A 15,639-nucleotide genomic window follows, 5' to 3' on the forward strand; every position below is an offset into this window, starting at 1 on the left:
GTAGAGTCACTTAGACGTTTTTCCAAAATGGCATTAAATGCATGTTCCTGCATTCTTTCGTAGTTAATTGCATCTTGCTCAAGTTCACCTCTCACCCTAAAACATATGGGTTCCAGTGCCATCCACGAATGAAAATGGGATCCAATTTTTGGAAGCATGAATTTACAGAGGAGGAGGGAGGAAAAAGGCCGGACTAGGCAAAACAAGAAGCTTTTCTGCTTGGTCGCCTCGCAGTTGCACGACCCAAACACTGCTCAGAAAACTATGGAAATTCAAAATGAATTATCAAGTCTCTTCTCTTTTTTTCTTCTTTGGTCCTTCTATTTCCGTCTTGCTATTCAATGACCCTGCAAAAGGGAAAGGATTACGCAGAGTCACTTTTCCCAACTGTTCAGGAGCGCCGCCTGTCCAAAGTAGCTGCTGAGCAGTAAACACTAGTACTAAAGCGCAAGAGCCGAAGAAATAAATCACTATTACTCCTAGATAAGTCTTTTTAACAGCTTTCTGACGAAGGGGGTGTAGCTCAGTGGGAGAGCGCGTGCTTTGCATGCACGAGGCCCCCGGTTCGATCCCCGGCACCTCCAGAGGATGCTACTTATCACTCTTAATAAAAGAAAGAGCGTCCGGACAGTTTCTTTCAGTTCTTTGTGTTTTCAACATGTTAACGTCCATCAGAGGCCCCATATGAAGCAGCTGCCATAATGGATGTAAAATGCGGGTATCACAGGTGTGTTGGCTGCTTCCTCTGTTTTTTCCCTTTTGATTCAATCACGTCTGCATTGAACAGTTGGGGAAAGTGACTCTGTAATTATTGTGTAGTCATTGAAGAGCAAGACGGAAAAAGAAGGGGGAAAAAAAAAAGGCTTGATAATTCATTTTGAATTCCCATAGTTTTCTGAGCATTCTGCAATATCTGTGTTTATACTTCCTGTTGAATCAACTTGTCGTTGAGAGAGAACAGAATTTTGTGTTTGTTCCCAGGTGGACAGTCTGACACCCTTTATCAAGTTGGGGTGTCCTCAATTCTTGATGCCTTTTGTCAAGGCCCAGGACCCGGGCTCCTTCCTAAAAGGCACGTAGCACGCCTGCTTTAACCAAGGACAGAGGTCAAGAAAGCAAACAATCTTCTTGGAGGGAGAAGATTGTAAACCTGGATGTAAAACGGCATTGATAGTATCTTAGTCTTAAACATTGATCTCATAAAACATCAGGCCTTAAGCTCCTTTAATGGTTATACTAGAGACCTGATGTCCTCATACTATATAGAAATGTCTTTGTTCAAAATCATATATTGTCCCTCGTGCCCCTCTGCCCCTTCGTGGAGTGCTATCCCTCTGGATCGCCGACCACCAGAGAATCTCTCCCATTTGTAAGTCCCAATAAATCTTCGTCTGCTTCGGTGCCTGGCCTCGTTTTTGGTCTCATGGCAGCACCAGCCCATGCTCTGCAGGAACTTGGTCTGGGCCCCAACTTCCCTCTCCAATAAAAATGTCAATGTCCATAGCAGGCACTCAGGAGGGTGACAGTGTGGCATTGAAGTCTGCTTGACTGAGGATTGGCTGTGAACCCTGGGGCCAATTATTTATTTTAGGAAGCATTTTATCTAGGGAGGTAGTGCAGTTATATCATGTAGTAATTATTGTTATTATTATTATTTGCTCTCTTCAGACAGTGTAAGCAAACAGTGACATATTAGCCAGAATGGACACTGAACAGGAGTGTGGGGGTGAGTTTTCCCATACCCATCACATCTTTCTTCCCTAGACATTCGTTTTTCCTTACGTCTAAACTTCTCTATTTGTCACTGAATCCTCCTCACACTATTTTCAACAGGTTTAGGTCAAAATTCAAGGACTATTTTAAGTCATATACTGAGGGCAAGTCCTAATATACACTACTTCATCAAGGTAATTATCCATTTTGAGACCAGCAGAGGCTAGTGCTGGGGCTTGGACTAAATGGCTCTGGTTAGACCAAGGAAATGCCTTATGCTGTTTCCTAAGAAATTGATTTAGTAAAGTCCCTTTCTTTCTTGGAATGGCCTCTGTGAGAAGCGTTAGACTGAATATGGTTAACACCCTGGTTTGATCCTCATTTGGGGAGCATACTGGCTCTGGTTGAAGCTGAAAAATAAAATTCTACAGCACATTGGGCACCAGCTGGTATGTTCCAATGGATTCGCAAGCACATTCACAAGTTCTGGGATTTTCCTCAGTTTCAGCTCCACACCTCACATGCAGGTTTTGTGACCAAAGCTGGAAGACCAAAACCTCAAAACTGCATGAATTTTAAATGAACTTATTTTTTTGTCCAGTCTGGGGGAGGAAAGAGTTTATGGGAACATCAGGGAAGCAGAGTATGGTAGAGAACCAAGAAAAACCATCCACATTTCTTTAAAGAAAAACCATTCACATTTCTTTAAAGAGAATTGTTTGATACAACAGGAAAGATTGGCACAGAGATTTGAAAGAATGGTATTAAATAGCTAAAACTTTTGATGAATCACTTTTATTTACACAGATGGTAACCTCTATCCCACCCCACCCCACCCACACCCCGCCCTGTCCCATTTAATGCTTCTTTGTCTAGTGTCTTCTCTGATTTCTTTAACATTTTTAAATGTTATGAACAAAAGCATTTTGTGGGGAATCAAGGAAGATATGAGAGCATAGAATTCCTGTTTTCCCACACCAATCTGTTTAGATATTTCACTACAGGAAATGGGTAGAGGAGAGAATCTGTAGTTAGAAGGCTTCTGTAATTGAACTCTGAAAGGAGAATTACTGTTTTATTTTCCTAAACCAGATGACTTGCCAAGCTTTGAATCAAATTGGGGAAGGTTTCAGACCCTGAGATTAATCCTCTCCAAATTTACCGTATCGAGCCATACTACAAAACTCCTATAATGCATGGCCCTAATAGTTTTCTCAACTTTGGAATCTGGAAATCACAGCGTTTCCTATGCGATGTGATTAGCAGCATTCATCCACTTATGCAGAAAGAGGTGAGATCTACACTCCTCACTGCATATTGACTCGACATGTCAGGAAGAATTGCAAGGTAAGAATGGGATAAGGGAAAACCAGTGGGAGCAGATGTTCTACTCTTGTCTACCACTTATCTGCTCATTGACATGGGCACAGCTGAGAAAATAGGGATAGAAAATTATCTGTGGTCCTCTTTTTTTGTTGTTCTTTCTTTTTTCCTCCCTCCCTCCCTTCCTTCCTTTTGTTCTTTTTCTTTTTTGCCTTAGGAATATTGCACATGATAGTTAATATGAAGTTGTTACACATTATTTGTTGCCTAGGGTTGCGAAGGTCTTGAGTAAAGTATATCTTTGCTGTTTTGCAGGCATAGTTATGTTGGGTGGTACAAGACACATCGAATCGAAATGGTTGGATACTAAAAGCAACCCTATCCTTTGGATGTGAAAGCAAACAGTGAGTAAAGACATGAAGGAGGAAGAGGAGAAAGAAGGGGAAGAGGAGGAAGAGGAAGAGGAAAAAGAAAATGAAAGGAAGGAGTGGCTCAAACATGGATGAAGAGTTGCGGCTTGAAGAAAGGTAAACATGGAGGTTCAGAACATTAAACCCAGGCCCCTTTGCTTGCCAAGAACTCCCTCTTCCACTCAGATACCCACCCCTCGGACACATAGCTACCAGGGAAACCTCCGCGACTAATTATCACTTTGTGGGTATCTGCGTAACGAATAGTTGGTAGAACAAAGCTTGTGTGTTTAGCGTCACTGCTTCTAAAACCTTTACATTGTCACCACCCTAAGAAAAGCGGCCCTGAATGCTAGACCAAAAGACACCGATCCGTGTGGTTTTCCCGCTCCAGTCGGGGGGCTGTGAGGTCCGCTTGCCAAAAGAATGCCTGAGTGGCAGTTCCCTCTGCCAAAGAAAGACGTCTATTGTGGAAATTTCTCTTACGTCTTCAAATTCTCTCTCCAACTCTTTCTCTCTGCCTTCAAGGACTGCAAGAAAGACGTGCAAGACAATGCAGAGGGATATAAAGTGTAGCTTGAGTGTTGCCTCGAGAAACTGAGGTACAGGTGGGGAAGTAAGAAACGAGGGATAAAGTCACAAAATTTGGCAAAAAATGAAACCCACTGGGCCTAGCAATGTGGTGCGATACCCGGCCATGCTTTGTCCAAGGGACGCTGTAGCTCTGGTTCTGAAAACTTAAAGAGACGGAACACGGAGAAGAAAAGAAAACGCTCCCAGCGATCATAACATCTCTTTCTATCGGAATCTTCCCCGAAATGAAAATTAGGGAGAGATTTAGGCACTAGGATATGGAATATAAAGCCAATTGTTCAAGTATTTCAATCTTACTTAAACTGTTTAACACACTTGAAAGGAGCCTGGGTAGCTCAGTCGGTAGAGCATCAGACTTTTAATCTGAGGGTCCAGGGTTCAAGTCCCTGTTCAGGCGTCGTGGTTTCGCTTTTCCCGAGCTGTGTCTTAACTGTGAGAAGCTTACTGAAATTGAGCTTCCTCTTGGAGGCCTTGACCTTGACTTGAGAAGCTTACCGAAATTGAGCTTCCTTTTGTGTCTTAACTGTGAGAAGCTTACTGAAATTGAGCTTCCTCTTGGAGGCCTTGACCTTGACTTGAGAAGCTTACCGAAATTGAGCTTCCTTTTGTGTCTTAACTGTGAGAAGCTTACTGAAATTGAGCTTCCTCTTGGAGGCCTTAACCTTGACTTGAGAAGCTTACCGAAATTGAGCTTCCTTTTGGAGGCCCTGGTACCTTGACCTTGACTTGATACTTACATACGTTTTTATATATTGGTCAGAGTCCTTTAATTTGAACGTATAATGTGTATCTTTTTTTTTTTTGCGTGATTTATTCTTCGATATTTTTTAAAAGAACATTTGGTGAAAGAATGTATTATTAAAGCAAAAGAAATCAAGTCAGTGTGGTATTGGCACGATGATGGTGCAATAATAGACCAAAGAAATAAAGATCATATATATGTGATTTATGACAAACATACCACTGCAAACCAAGGAAATAATAGAATAACCATCAGAAACAAAATGGTTCACAGAAAAATTAATTTGTGTTAGATGGTGTAGTTAAATGTGAAAGAGAAAATAACAATGCATAGAAGAATATTGCATGACCTCTGAGAAGGCAAACATTTGTTCAAGAGTGGAAAAAATCAACATCTTATAAAATGATAAATTCCAGTTTGTTAAAATTAAGGATTTCTGTGCATTAGAAATACCATTAAGAGTGTGTAAAGTCAATCAGTGACACAATGAAGATATTTGCAATGTACATTTCTGAAAAGGACTTGAATTCAGAATACTATAAATCAAAAAGAAAAGAAGGACCAAATAATAATGGGCTGAAGGTTTGAACACACACGGGATATCACAAATGCCAATAAGCACATAGAAAGTTGGTCTTCATAACATTCATCAAGAAAATGCATATTAAGAGTAAAATAAGATACTACTCCATACCTAGCAGAATGACTAAAATATGACTAATAATCACAATTGTTGGTGAGCATGTAGAGCAACTGGAACTCTGATAAATTGCTGGTGGGAATATAATTTGGTCCAAACACTTTGGAAAAGTGTTTAATAATGTCTTCTCAAATGTAAGCATAAACCAACATATGACTCAGCAATGCCACTTTTATGTATAAAAACAAAATTAATAAGGGCATATGTCCATTAAAGACAGTTTTTTTAAAAATGTTTACAGCTTTATTTCAAATAAACCCAAACTGCAAACAACCCAATTGTGAAGTAAGAGGGAAGTGGGTGGCTACATGCAACAATATTGATGATCTCACAGTGTTGACAAAAGTAGTCAAACACAAATATTGCTTTTATAAAGAGTACAATAACAGCCAGAACAATGATGACAGAAATCACAATAGTGGTTATGTCCAGGAGGAGGCACTGCATAGGAAGATACACAAGAGAGCTTTCTGGGATGCAGGAAATGTTCTATATCAGGGTTGTTTAGTAGCAATGTAATGCAAGCCACATATGTAACTTCTAATTTTCTAGTAGCCACAGCAAAAGCACTAAAAAGAAACAGGTGAAATAATTTCAATAATACATTCAATTGAATATATACAAAATATTATCATTTCAACATGTAAGTATTTTTAAATTATTAATTATATGATTCACATTTTTTCCATATTATCTTCAGAATTGGTGTATTTTACACTAACACCAGACCTCAATTTGGATTGATCTCTCTCTCTCTCTCCCTGTCTCTCTCACAGGTCTTCCTGGAGACCATACAATCACACAGTCACAGTCATGTTGAGAAATGCCAAGAGTCATGAAGTCAAATGGGCCAGTAGGGAAGGTTGCTGAGTTTACCTTCCACATGAGCAGGAAAACTGAGTAAAGGTGTATATATCTGTGATATCCAAATATATGGTCATGGACTAGACATGACAAACAGGACATAGACCAATGTTGCCCAACTTACCTGGTGAACAGAGTGTTAAAAAAAATACATAAAAATAAAAGAGCTTCCACAATACAACCACATGACAACTATGATTCTTTAAAGTTAATCTGTCATTTGAACCCCAAAGTATATGAATAGAGAAATCTAAGCATTTTCCCTACACGGGGTGTGATTTTTAAAGCCAGTTTAACTTTTAGTCAAGACTTTTAAATGTGTATTTTTAAATTATCTAAATTATTAAAGTGAAACTTCTGTTATTTATATTTAAACCTAATTTACTGTGAGCAAAACAAGTTTTGCTGGACTTTTTATGAATAAACGACATATCTTTTCTGATAAAGCATTAATAATATCCCAAATGATGACTATGGAAGGAATTAAAAAAAAAAAGAAAAACAAAGACAAAATGGTTCCTACTATCTTTACATCAAAGTGCAATCCTCAAGAATTAAGTTTGGTTGTGCTGTTTTTATTGATAGTTAAGTGTTAAAGCATAGTGTCTTACTTCCAGAGATGTACTGCCTAGTGTGCTACCCTATAGGAAAAATCAGAAGTTCTTTAAGTAGCTGGAAAATGATATAGGTCACAAACTTGGATTTACATAATGAAAGGAAGAGCACTGGAAAGGAATTTAAGAAAAGTCAAATTTAATCTTTTATTTTTTCTTTCTCTTAATTGTAAATAACTGTCTTTTAAAAGCAATAATAATGTTGTTTTAGATATTTATAGCATATGGAAATGTAAAATAATGACTACAATGTCATAAGGGATGGGAGAGAGGAAATGAGAATATTCTAAGTGCCTACATTGCATCTATTATGTACTCCAATTTGGACCTGTTCTAAATCTTAATCTTCATCCTGTGGGTATGAACCCATTGTGAATAGGACAACTTGAAGATGTTATTTTTAGTTAAGATGTGGACAACTGAATGAGGGTGGGTCTTAATCCAGATTACTGGGGATTTATAAAGAGGACCCTGAAGACACAGGAGTGAAGAAAGGAGAGGACATCGCCATGCGATAGGAAAGCCAAGAAATCTCAAGGCCTCCTGTGACTAACACTGGAATGCTAGTCTTTGGTAAGAAAGCAATCCTTGCCAGTATCTAGATTTTGGACTTGTAGCCTCAACACTGTGAACCAATAAATTCCTGTTGTTTCAGTCCAAACCAGTTGTGGTATTTGTGACAACTCAAACTAGGACAGCTTCCAACTTATGAAAATAGAGAAAGAAAATCAAATTAAACTTAAGCAGTAGAAATAATAAAAATTAGAACAGAAATCAATTAAATTGAAAGCAGGAAAAAAATAGAGAAAATCAATGAAAACAAAAGCTATTTCTTTGAAAAGGTTAATAAATTCTTCCTTGCAAGAAAGAAAGACAACATGTATTTCAATGACAGATAAAGTCAAATAGTAAAATCAAAATCAGAAGTTTGGAAGTGTTGAATATCTACAGCCTGTTATGCTGTGCTACATAATTTAATAATTATCTATGAAGTGGGTAATTATCTTGATCATGCTGAGCAATGAAAGTTATCACCAAACAATTTGCAAATCTTACAGAATATTGTGAATTTTATTTTCTTTCAAAATAAGAGACACACATGGATATGCATGGACCCAGAATGGATTTATTACAGCAAAGATAATATAAGTTAATTACAACTCTGTGAGATAACTTATTGACACTAGCTGTAGGTAAGGACTTGAAGTTGTGTTTTGAAAACCCAGCATCACTAGTTTCATTTTGGATAAACGGTAAAAGTGAATATCCTGAGGTTGCTAAAATTGCATTGAAATTTCTTTTTCCCTTCCATGAACATCCATATGTGAGACTGGTTTGTATGCCACGAGTGCTGTGAAATCCAAACACAGTAACACTTTAGATATTCATTAACCATCTGTATTTTGACAATGCAGTTTAGATTAGATAAATGTTATATTCAATCTCTAAATTTAATATATAGCTTATATACTCAAAGTGTGCTTAATATATGAACAATTACAACTTCACTCATAATTTTTAGTTTAATTATGACTAAAGTATGAAACAAGTTATAAGTGGAATAGCAACACTATATGCATACTTTCAATGAACAACTGTAGAGATTTTGTAATTCTTTGCTTTATCATGATTCTTCTAATTACAGTTATCAAAATGTAATTTCATATATGTTGGATCTAACAATAAAAATAGAGTGTTTTTTGTCTCTTTAATTTTACTGGGAACTCATTTTATTGTATTTTACAAAAGTATTAGTCAGCAACAGAGTGGAAATTTACTTTAAAAAGTTGAACATTCTCAATGGATGCTTTGAAAAGGACTGCCTTAGAAGACCTTATCATTGGCAAGAGAATGTCCAAAGTCTTCATTTCATTATTTCAGAAACCACTAGGCTGCATTCTATGTAGGAGCGACCGCAGAAGCAAAGTAATTTAATTCTTGTCTTAACGACACAATGCCTAGTCCTGGGATCTTTGTGACCTGATCAGCTCTGTGGCTGGCTTTGATGGGGAGGGAGAGGCCACACATTTCACCACCTCGCAGAGGCCCGGGACATATTCTTAAGTTTCCATATTTTCACTCCTTTCACCTTCTTCCCCTTTGCCTACAAGAACTATCAGAAAGACACAAAAGGTAGCAGGGGGATACAAAGACAGTAGCATGGATAATGCTCTGGTAATTTATCTCCAAGTAGGGAGATAAGGTGATGAATTCACGATGCCTGTGGCTCTGGCTCTGAACACCCCAAAGATTAAAGACAAGATAGAGAGGAGAAATGAAAACACATCCGCCCATAATAATTTTTTTTTTCAGACAGAATCATCTCCTACACGAGGGTAAATTAGGGATTCATTCTGTAAACCCTGGCCCTATCTGCCAGATATATATAACCTATAACTAGAACCTTGTAAGTCTGAACAGATCCTCAAAACACATCTGAGACTTGGGAGCCAAATGTAGACCTGATACCTTTAGGGAAAATTTTGGCTGTTTGGCAAGCCAGTTAGAAGAATTAGAAGAAATCTCTAGTCACCAGATGATTCTTACTACAGGCCAAGTTTGGGACCGATAGCCTAGAGAGTCCAGTGGCAGAAATTGGCATGAGCTGAGCAACTGGAAAACTTCACCTGGGAAAAAGAGAGGGAGGAGAAAAGGAGAAGGGGAAGGATGTGGTGGAGCAATGAGGCAAAGAAGGAAAGGGAGACTCCGGCACTTAGGGATGAGGCAGGTTCTTGGAGGAAGGCAGCCATGAGAGAGAAAGAACAAGAGCAGAGAAAGAAACATTGCTTGGAGATGGGTCCTTAAAAATGCAAAGAACATGGTTGGCCAAAATCCCCATCTCTCTGTTCTTCCTCTGAGAATTTGGAAAGAATGGAAATGAGCTGAAAAAACTTGTCCACAGTAAAATCTGGCTTAGTTTGCCCATGAGTGTTGGGACATTAAGAGGATCTTGCTGCTCTTTCTGTCCCTGGATAGATAGGCTGAGCATTTTGGAGACTGACAATATATTTGAGTTTTTGTTTGCTGTGCATGAGTGACTGGTGTTGATGGCTTGCAAGAGTAACCTAGGGCTGCCAAACAAGATGTGGTTGTGGGGAGTAGTCTTGGGTCTACACCCAAGGCACATTCTGTGGCAATTTAGAGGACTTGCAGGTGGGTTTCAGTTGTTGTTCACTGCAGTATCCACTGGTTTTGGTAAGCTCTGGGAAGACCCACAGGGAACAATCCACAAGGATGTCCTGATCCCCATTTGGTTGTGTCAGAAACAGTGAAACATGAATGTAGAATTCTGCAGAAAGCTCTGACTTGGAGATTTTGATATTTATATATATCTGTGAAGGAGAAGGACCTTGAGGACAGGTAGAGGGAGGCTTGAAAAGGGAATAATTGGAAAAGGGAATAATTCCATAATAAATGGAATCTCATTAATTTTAACTTGTAGAAAACAAAGGAATATATTGGCCTTTAGATTCATCTTGAATCCTGGTATATTTGGTACAATGCTAGTCCTAGATCTTCCTTAGAAGACCAAGAGAAGTTCTATTTCCCTTACCAGATTCCACATGAAGTGACTGTTATCATTTCTCTTATTACAATTAAATATATTTTATATAATTTTCTGGAGTTTGTGGAGACCATTCTTATGTTTTATCTGATTTGCACTGCAGCTGTCATTGTGCCCAGTTGTATGGTACGGAAGGGGAGGTTCTCTTCTCATAATATCACACTATACACTACCCACATATTCATGCAATAGTGGTTCCTCCTAGCTCAGGCCTTATATTAGATGCCAAAAAACATATAAGCACTTTGGAGATTGACAGTATATTTGAGCTTTTGTTTGCTGTGCATGAGTGACTGGTGTTGATGGCTTCTGAGAGTAACCTAGGGCTGCCAAACAATGTGTGGTTGTGGGCAGTACAAGTCAGGTTTGTCATAGGCCTTTTCAGACCAGGCTCAACCTAGACATTCAATGAAGATTTTTCTCAATTGAAAACTCAGATTAAAGAGCCACTGTCAGGGGATGTTGAATGAAATTTTCTTTTTCAGTTGAGGATTATCATAAAAGAGTCACCACCAACACCAATACAGTGAAATAAAAGTTTCCAGCACTTGTTCAAACTTGGAATAAGAAAAGATCAGAAGGAGCACATGATGAGTTATCAGCACAAACTAACTCTCATTTCCAATACCAAGTGGAAATGGGCAGGATGAAAGGTACAATTTGTTATTTGCTTTTTTAAAAGGTCCAACTTTGAACCTTTGAACCTTGAATAGCACATAATGGAGAAAAACTGTGAAAGATTCACTAACATTCAAAAAGAATAAAGACATATATTGCATTGAAATCATGAATTGTGAGACCACTGGAAGTGACATGATTCTGCGATAGGACCATTATCTAATTTAGTGAAATGTTAGCAGTTGAAGCACAGAAGCAAACAGGAGTTAAAAAGTCTTCAAATTAAGTGGTTAGACTAGGGGTGAGAGTGAGAAGATAGATTTAAACTATTTAGTGAGTGTATAAAGCTTTCCTTTTCTGTACAGATTGAAGCAAATGGACCCAAATGATTAACTTGAAATAGAAGCAAGAGTTTCTTTGCTCAAAGGACATGGATGTATTTGTGCTGGATGGTGCTATAGTAATTTAGTTAAGCAGGAAGTATGTTTTCCAAAATCCCCTTCCCTGAATGGCTTTTCATTAGAGCTGACCAAATGAAGAGATCAATGAACTTGGAAGACAGAATAGAGGCAGCAAACATTGCTCTCATTGTTTGTTAGGGTCAGACCCAGATGCAGAGGTGACCAGTGGATTTCATCTTGTTCTTGGCTCCATGTCCAGCCATTCTTACCAATGGGTAGTTGAGAATGAAGGTATACAGTAGCTCCGGACTCACAATCAGATGCTTGGCTGTGAACCCACAGATGTGACAGCTAAAGAGAGGCAACAGAGTCACATAGACTTCTCCATAATCTCTCCCTTTATGACCTCATTTTACAGACCCTGGCCATACATCCTTGCCTTCTCACATTTCCCTCCAGCTCCAACCTGTTTCCACCTCCACCAATACTTCAGGTGAACCAGTTAAGGACTGTCTCTCTCACTTCCCAATTCCCACCATGAGACCTTCACTTCCCCAGCTATCTAGATATTTAGGTCTGCTTTTATTTCTCTGAGCAATGTGTCACATTTTTCTTCAGGGTAGAGGTTTACAGTCTTACCATTTTGTCATCATCATGGTAATGATTGCTTCAGGCAAAGTTCATCAATCAATCCTAAAAGTATAGCTAAAAGTTTGATGGAGAATAGAATATTTGTAAAGCCTCACATATTTCCCCACAGATTACATACTAATTAAAACAGTGAGAGGAAATACCTTTGCATTTAATTAATATTATTAATAAAGGAAAAAAAGCAAAGAATGTACTTCCTATGTGATGCAGTAAGAATGTAACATCACTAATATTCTTACCAAAACAGCATAAGCTGAATCTAACCGTTAGGAAACATCACATAAACTCAAATTGAAAGGACATTCTAACCAACAACTGGCTTGAACTCTTCAAAAACTTTTAACATTTTGAAAGATAAAGATTGAAAAACCATCCCACATTAAAGAAGATTAGAGAACAAAATTGTAACTGCAATATGTGATCCTGTATTTGGACCTGGGTTGGGGGAAAAGTTGCTGTGAAGGACATTTTTGGGGTGATTGATATTTGCATATGGACTTCATATTAAATAATAGTATCGTATTGACAACATACATTAGTCAGATAATTGTACTGTGGTTTTTAAGAGAATAACCTTTCCCTTGGTGAATACATGCTGAACGATTAGATGTAAAAAGACATGATACCTGCAAATGATTCTGAAATTGGTTAGAAAGATTAATAATTTGTTTATGAGTATACAGTACTCCACCCTGCCAGAGAGGTTTGGGATCCAGTACCATCGCCCACCTCAATTTAGGGTGATTCTTTTAATTGTTGCTTGAGGATCAAGTTGTGACACCTATGTACGAATGAATTATAATAAAATATTTTCCTGGCATTAAAGCAGGCTTTTCCGACAAGGGGAGCTCTTTTCTGAGTTTACAGACCTTTCTCCCCTGAAGCAAGCACCACCGTATCTTTGAGACGGAAAAGTTCCGAACTTACAAACTGGTGACACTCTGTCGTTATTCGATCATCAACACTTGCTCGTTGAAGGCTTTATTTAGTTCTGGGGCAGTGTTTCTCTGTCCAAATTTGTGCGCTCATTATCAGTGAGTTAAATGAGAACGCCCACGAAGAATCAGATGACTTCTGGTTATGTTGTAGTTTACCAATTTAAAACAATTGTTTTCACAGATTTCAGATGTAATTTTATTCCTTTTTTCGAATGTTGCTAAATCTTCCTTCAACTGCAAAATTAAAAATTTGCAAGCAAAAGCATTCACACCAAGACACTCACAGGGCGGCCGCGTGGCCTAATGGATAAGGCGTCTGATTCCGGATCAGAAGATTGAGGGTTCGAGTCCCTTCGTGGTCGACAATGCCACTTTTGATTCAACTGCAAACATAAGTTATCCGGAAATCTTAACTCGTACGTGAGTCTCAAAAAGACTCTGTATCTTGTCATCGCGTTTAAATGGTAGTGAAGTCCTGCTTCATAAGTGTTTGTTACTGACACTATAAATGATCCAGGTTTTACTAGCTCACAGTCCTACTGCAGAACTATTTCTTGGTGGCCGTCAAATGGATGCGAGTAGACGAGTACAGTGCAAACGCTCAGATGAGTATCTCTGAAGAAAGCTGGGTTTCAGGGGGCTCCTATCTAAGAGTTAAAAAGACCTGTTGTGGTTGTGATGGGGGAGGGCTGGGAGAGAGGGGTGCCCCTAAACCCTGAACAGGCATTGAAATCTGGACACTCACAGTGAGTCTCAGCTTACCCCCTAAACCATTCAGCCTCAGGGACGCAACATTTCCTGAGAATTCACTCAAAACAAATACAGTCGCGTGTTCTCTAACCTTTCTTTCTTTCATTTGCCTTGCTTTATAAGCACAGCACACCATTAATTGAGAAGCTCAAGGCCAAAGTTTACAGCGGATCCCCCTTCTACAGCAGTATTAGGAGTAACCTGGCTTCCCTTCAGCTCCCTCGCAAGTCTCCAGTATCAGTGGCTTCAGCTCTGAAATTCAACCTCATGCGCGACTTTCAAAGTGCTCAGTCTGTTTACCCTGCAACGTTAAGAGCAGCGAGTTGCCCTCATGGTCCCCAGTTTGAAGAGCAGCGAGTTGCCCTCCTGGTCCCCACAGTTTGGGCAAAATTAGCCCATTTTTTCTGCGGAACAATTTCAGCCCACTATCCTTGGAGAGAGCATTCTTGCTACCCGAGGATTTAAAGGAAGCACAGGATGAAAGGCGAGCTGGGACACGTTTCTTAATCATCCCAAATCCTTTGAATCTACAAAATACCAAGACCAAGCCCACTTCCACCGGCTTCTCTGGTAGTTTCGCTTTTGCTGCCGCAGTCACCTTGCTTCCCAGGAGCTACTGCCTGCCTTTCTTTTTATCACTCTATGTCACTCTGCCCTCTCCTACCCACCCATCCCCTGCGGTTTCCTTCGCGTCCATCTCTCCCTGTGTGTTTTCCCAGGTTCCCAAATTTCACTCGTTCAAATGTCTAGGCCAGTGGTTCCCAACGCTAGCTGATGATTAGATTCACCTGGGGTCGATGTAAAATTATACAGATTCTTGCTCCCATCTTATTTTCAATGCAATCAGGGTTGGGCCATGGCCCTAGAAATCCACATTTTATAAAGTTCTCAAACTAGTATCAGGTTTGCCAACCATCGACATTGGGCCTACAGCATTTATGACCCGTCGATATCTGTGTTGGAAGGTCGTTGGTGTTTATCACTCAGCTGGTGCGATTTTCCCTGCACCAGCTGAGACCCAGTCCGGGCTTGATTAGCAGGGAAGAGTTGATATTTGCCGGGAAGGAACTAGAGAGTTCATATTCTTTCCATTCTTTAGAAAGATAAAGACCTCACAGAGGCAAGAAAGTACCGGAATGAAACCTAAAAGTAGGAGAGATTATAAAATGATTAAGAATCCCTTTGAAAAAAATAAACACTCTGGTTGAGAGACATGACAGAAGATCTGTCCAGGTAAGGAAACATTTTACACAAAGCTCATTTGCTCTGCAGGTCCTACCACAGTCCAGAGAACTTTCCCCTCTTATTTTCTTCATCTCGGGCTTGAAAGAGGCGGAAAAATCGATGGGAGGGTCCTCGTCTTTGGTCTTCAGACCACAGGCTCAGAGCGTTCTTTCTTCTTTCTCCATCTGGATCCCTATTCCCCGAGGCAACTCTTCAGGTTCTTCCCTTTGAACTTCGGCCCAGCATTTTCCGCAGCGGCGGCGACAGCCCGGAGCAGTGAGAGCACAAAGACCCCTGTACAACCACGTGAGAAACAGGGTATCGCAGGGCCTCCTCCAAAGAAGGAGCCACTAACAAGCGGATGTCGGCTTTGAAGCCGATGGGTCCCGGGTCACCGCACCCCGCGCGTCGCCTGCGAATGAGGCAATTGCGGCTTTGCCGCGAGGTTCGAGGTCCTTAACTTTCGCTACTTTCTTCCGGTTGGAAAATGGTCAGAATATTGATTTCCTCACAGATCATCATGGACTGTCTC

The 15,639-nt window shown here is 39.7% G+C and overlaps 3 non-coding genes across 3 annotated transcripts; all 3 read left to right on the top strand.

Moving 5' to 3' along the window:
• The first annotated feature begins 512 nt into the window (after nucleotides 1–512).
• Nucleotides 513–584, top strand: TRNAA-UGC. Its single transcript has one exon. It is a non-coding gene; the product is annotated as a tRNA-Ala (tRNA).
• A 3,780-nt stretch (nucleotides 585–4,364) lies between these two features.
• On the top strand, nucleotides 4,365–4,437 carry TRNAK-UUU. Its single transcript has one exon. It is a non-coding gene; the product is annotated as a tRNA-Lys (tRNA).
• Nucleotides 4,438–13,422: 8,985 nt separating this feature from the next.
• TRNAR-CCG lies at nucleotides 13,423–13,495 on the top strand. The gene has a single exon. It is a non-coding gene; the product is annotated as a tRNA-Arg (tRNA).
• The last annotated feature ends 2,144 nt before the right edge of the window (nucleotides 13,496–15,639 follow it).

This window comes from Choloepus didactylus, chromosome 7, assembly GCF_015220235.1.
Source record: "Choloepus didactylus isolate mChoDid1 chromosome 7, mChoDid1.pri, whole genome shotgun sequence".
Lineage (NCBI taxonomy): Eukaryota > Metazoa > Chordata > Mammalia > Pilosa > Megalonychidae > Choloepus > Choloepus didactylus.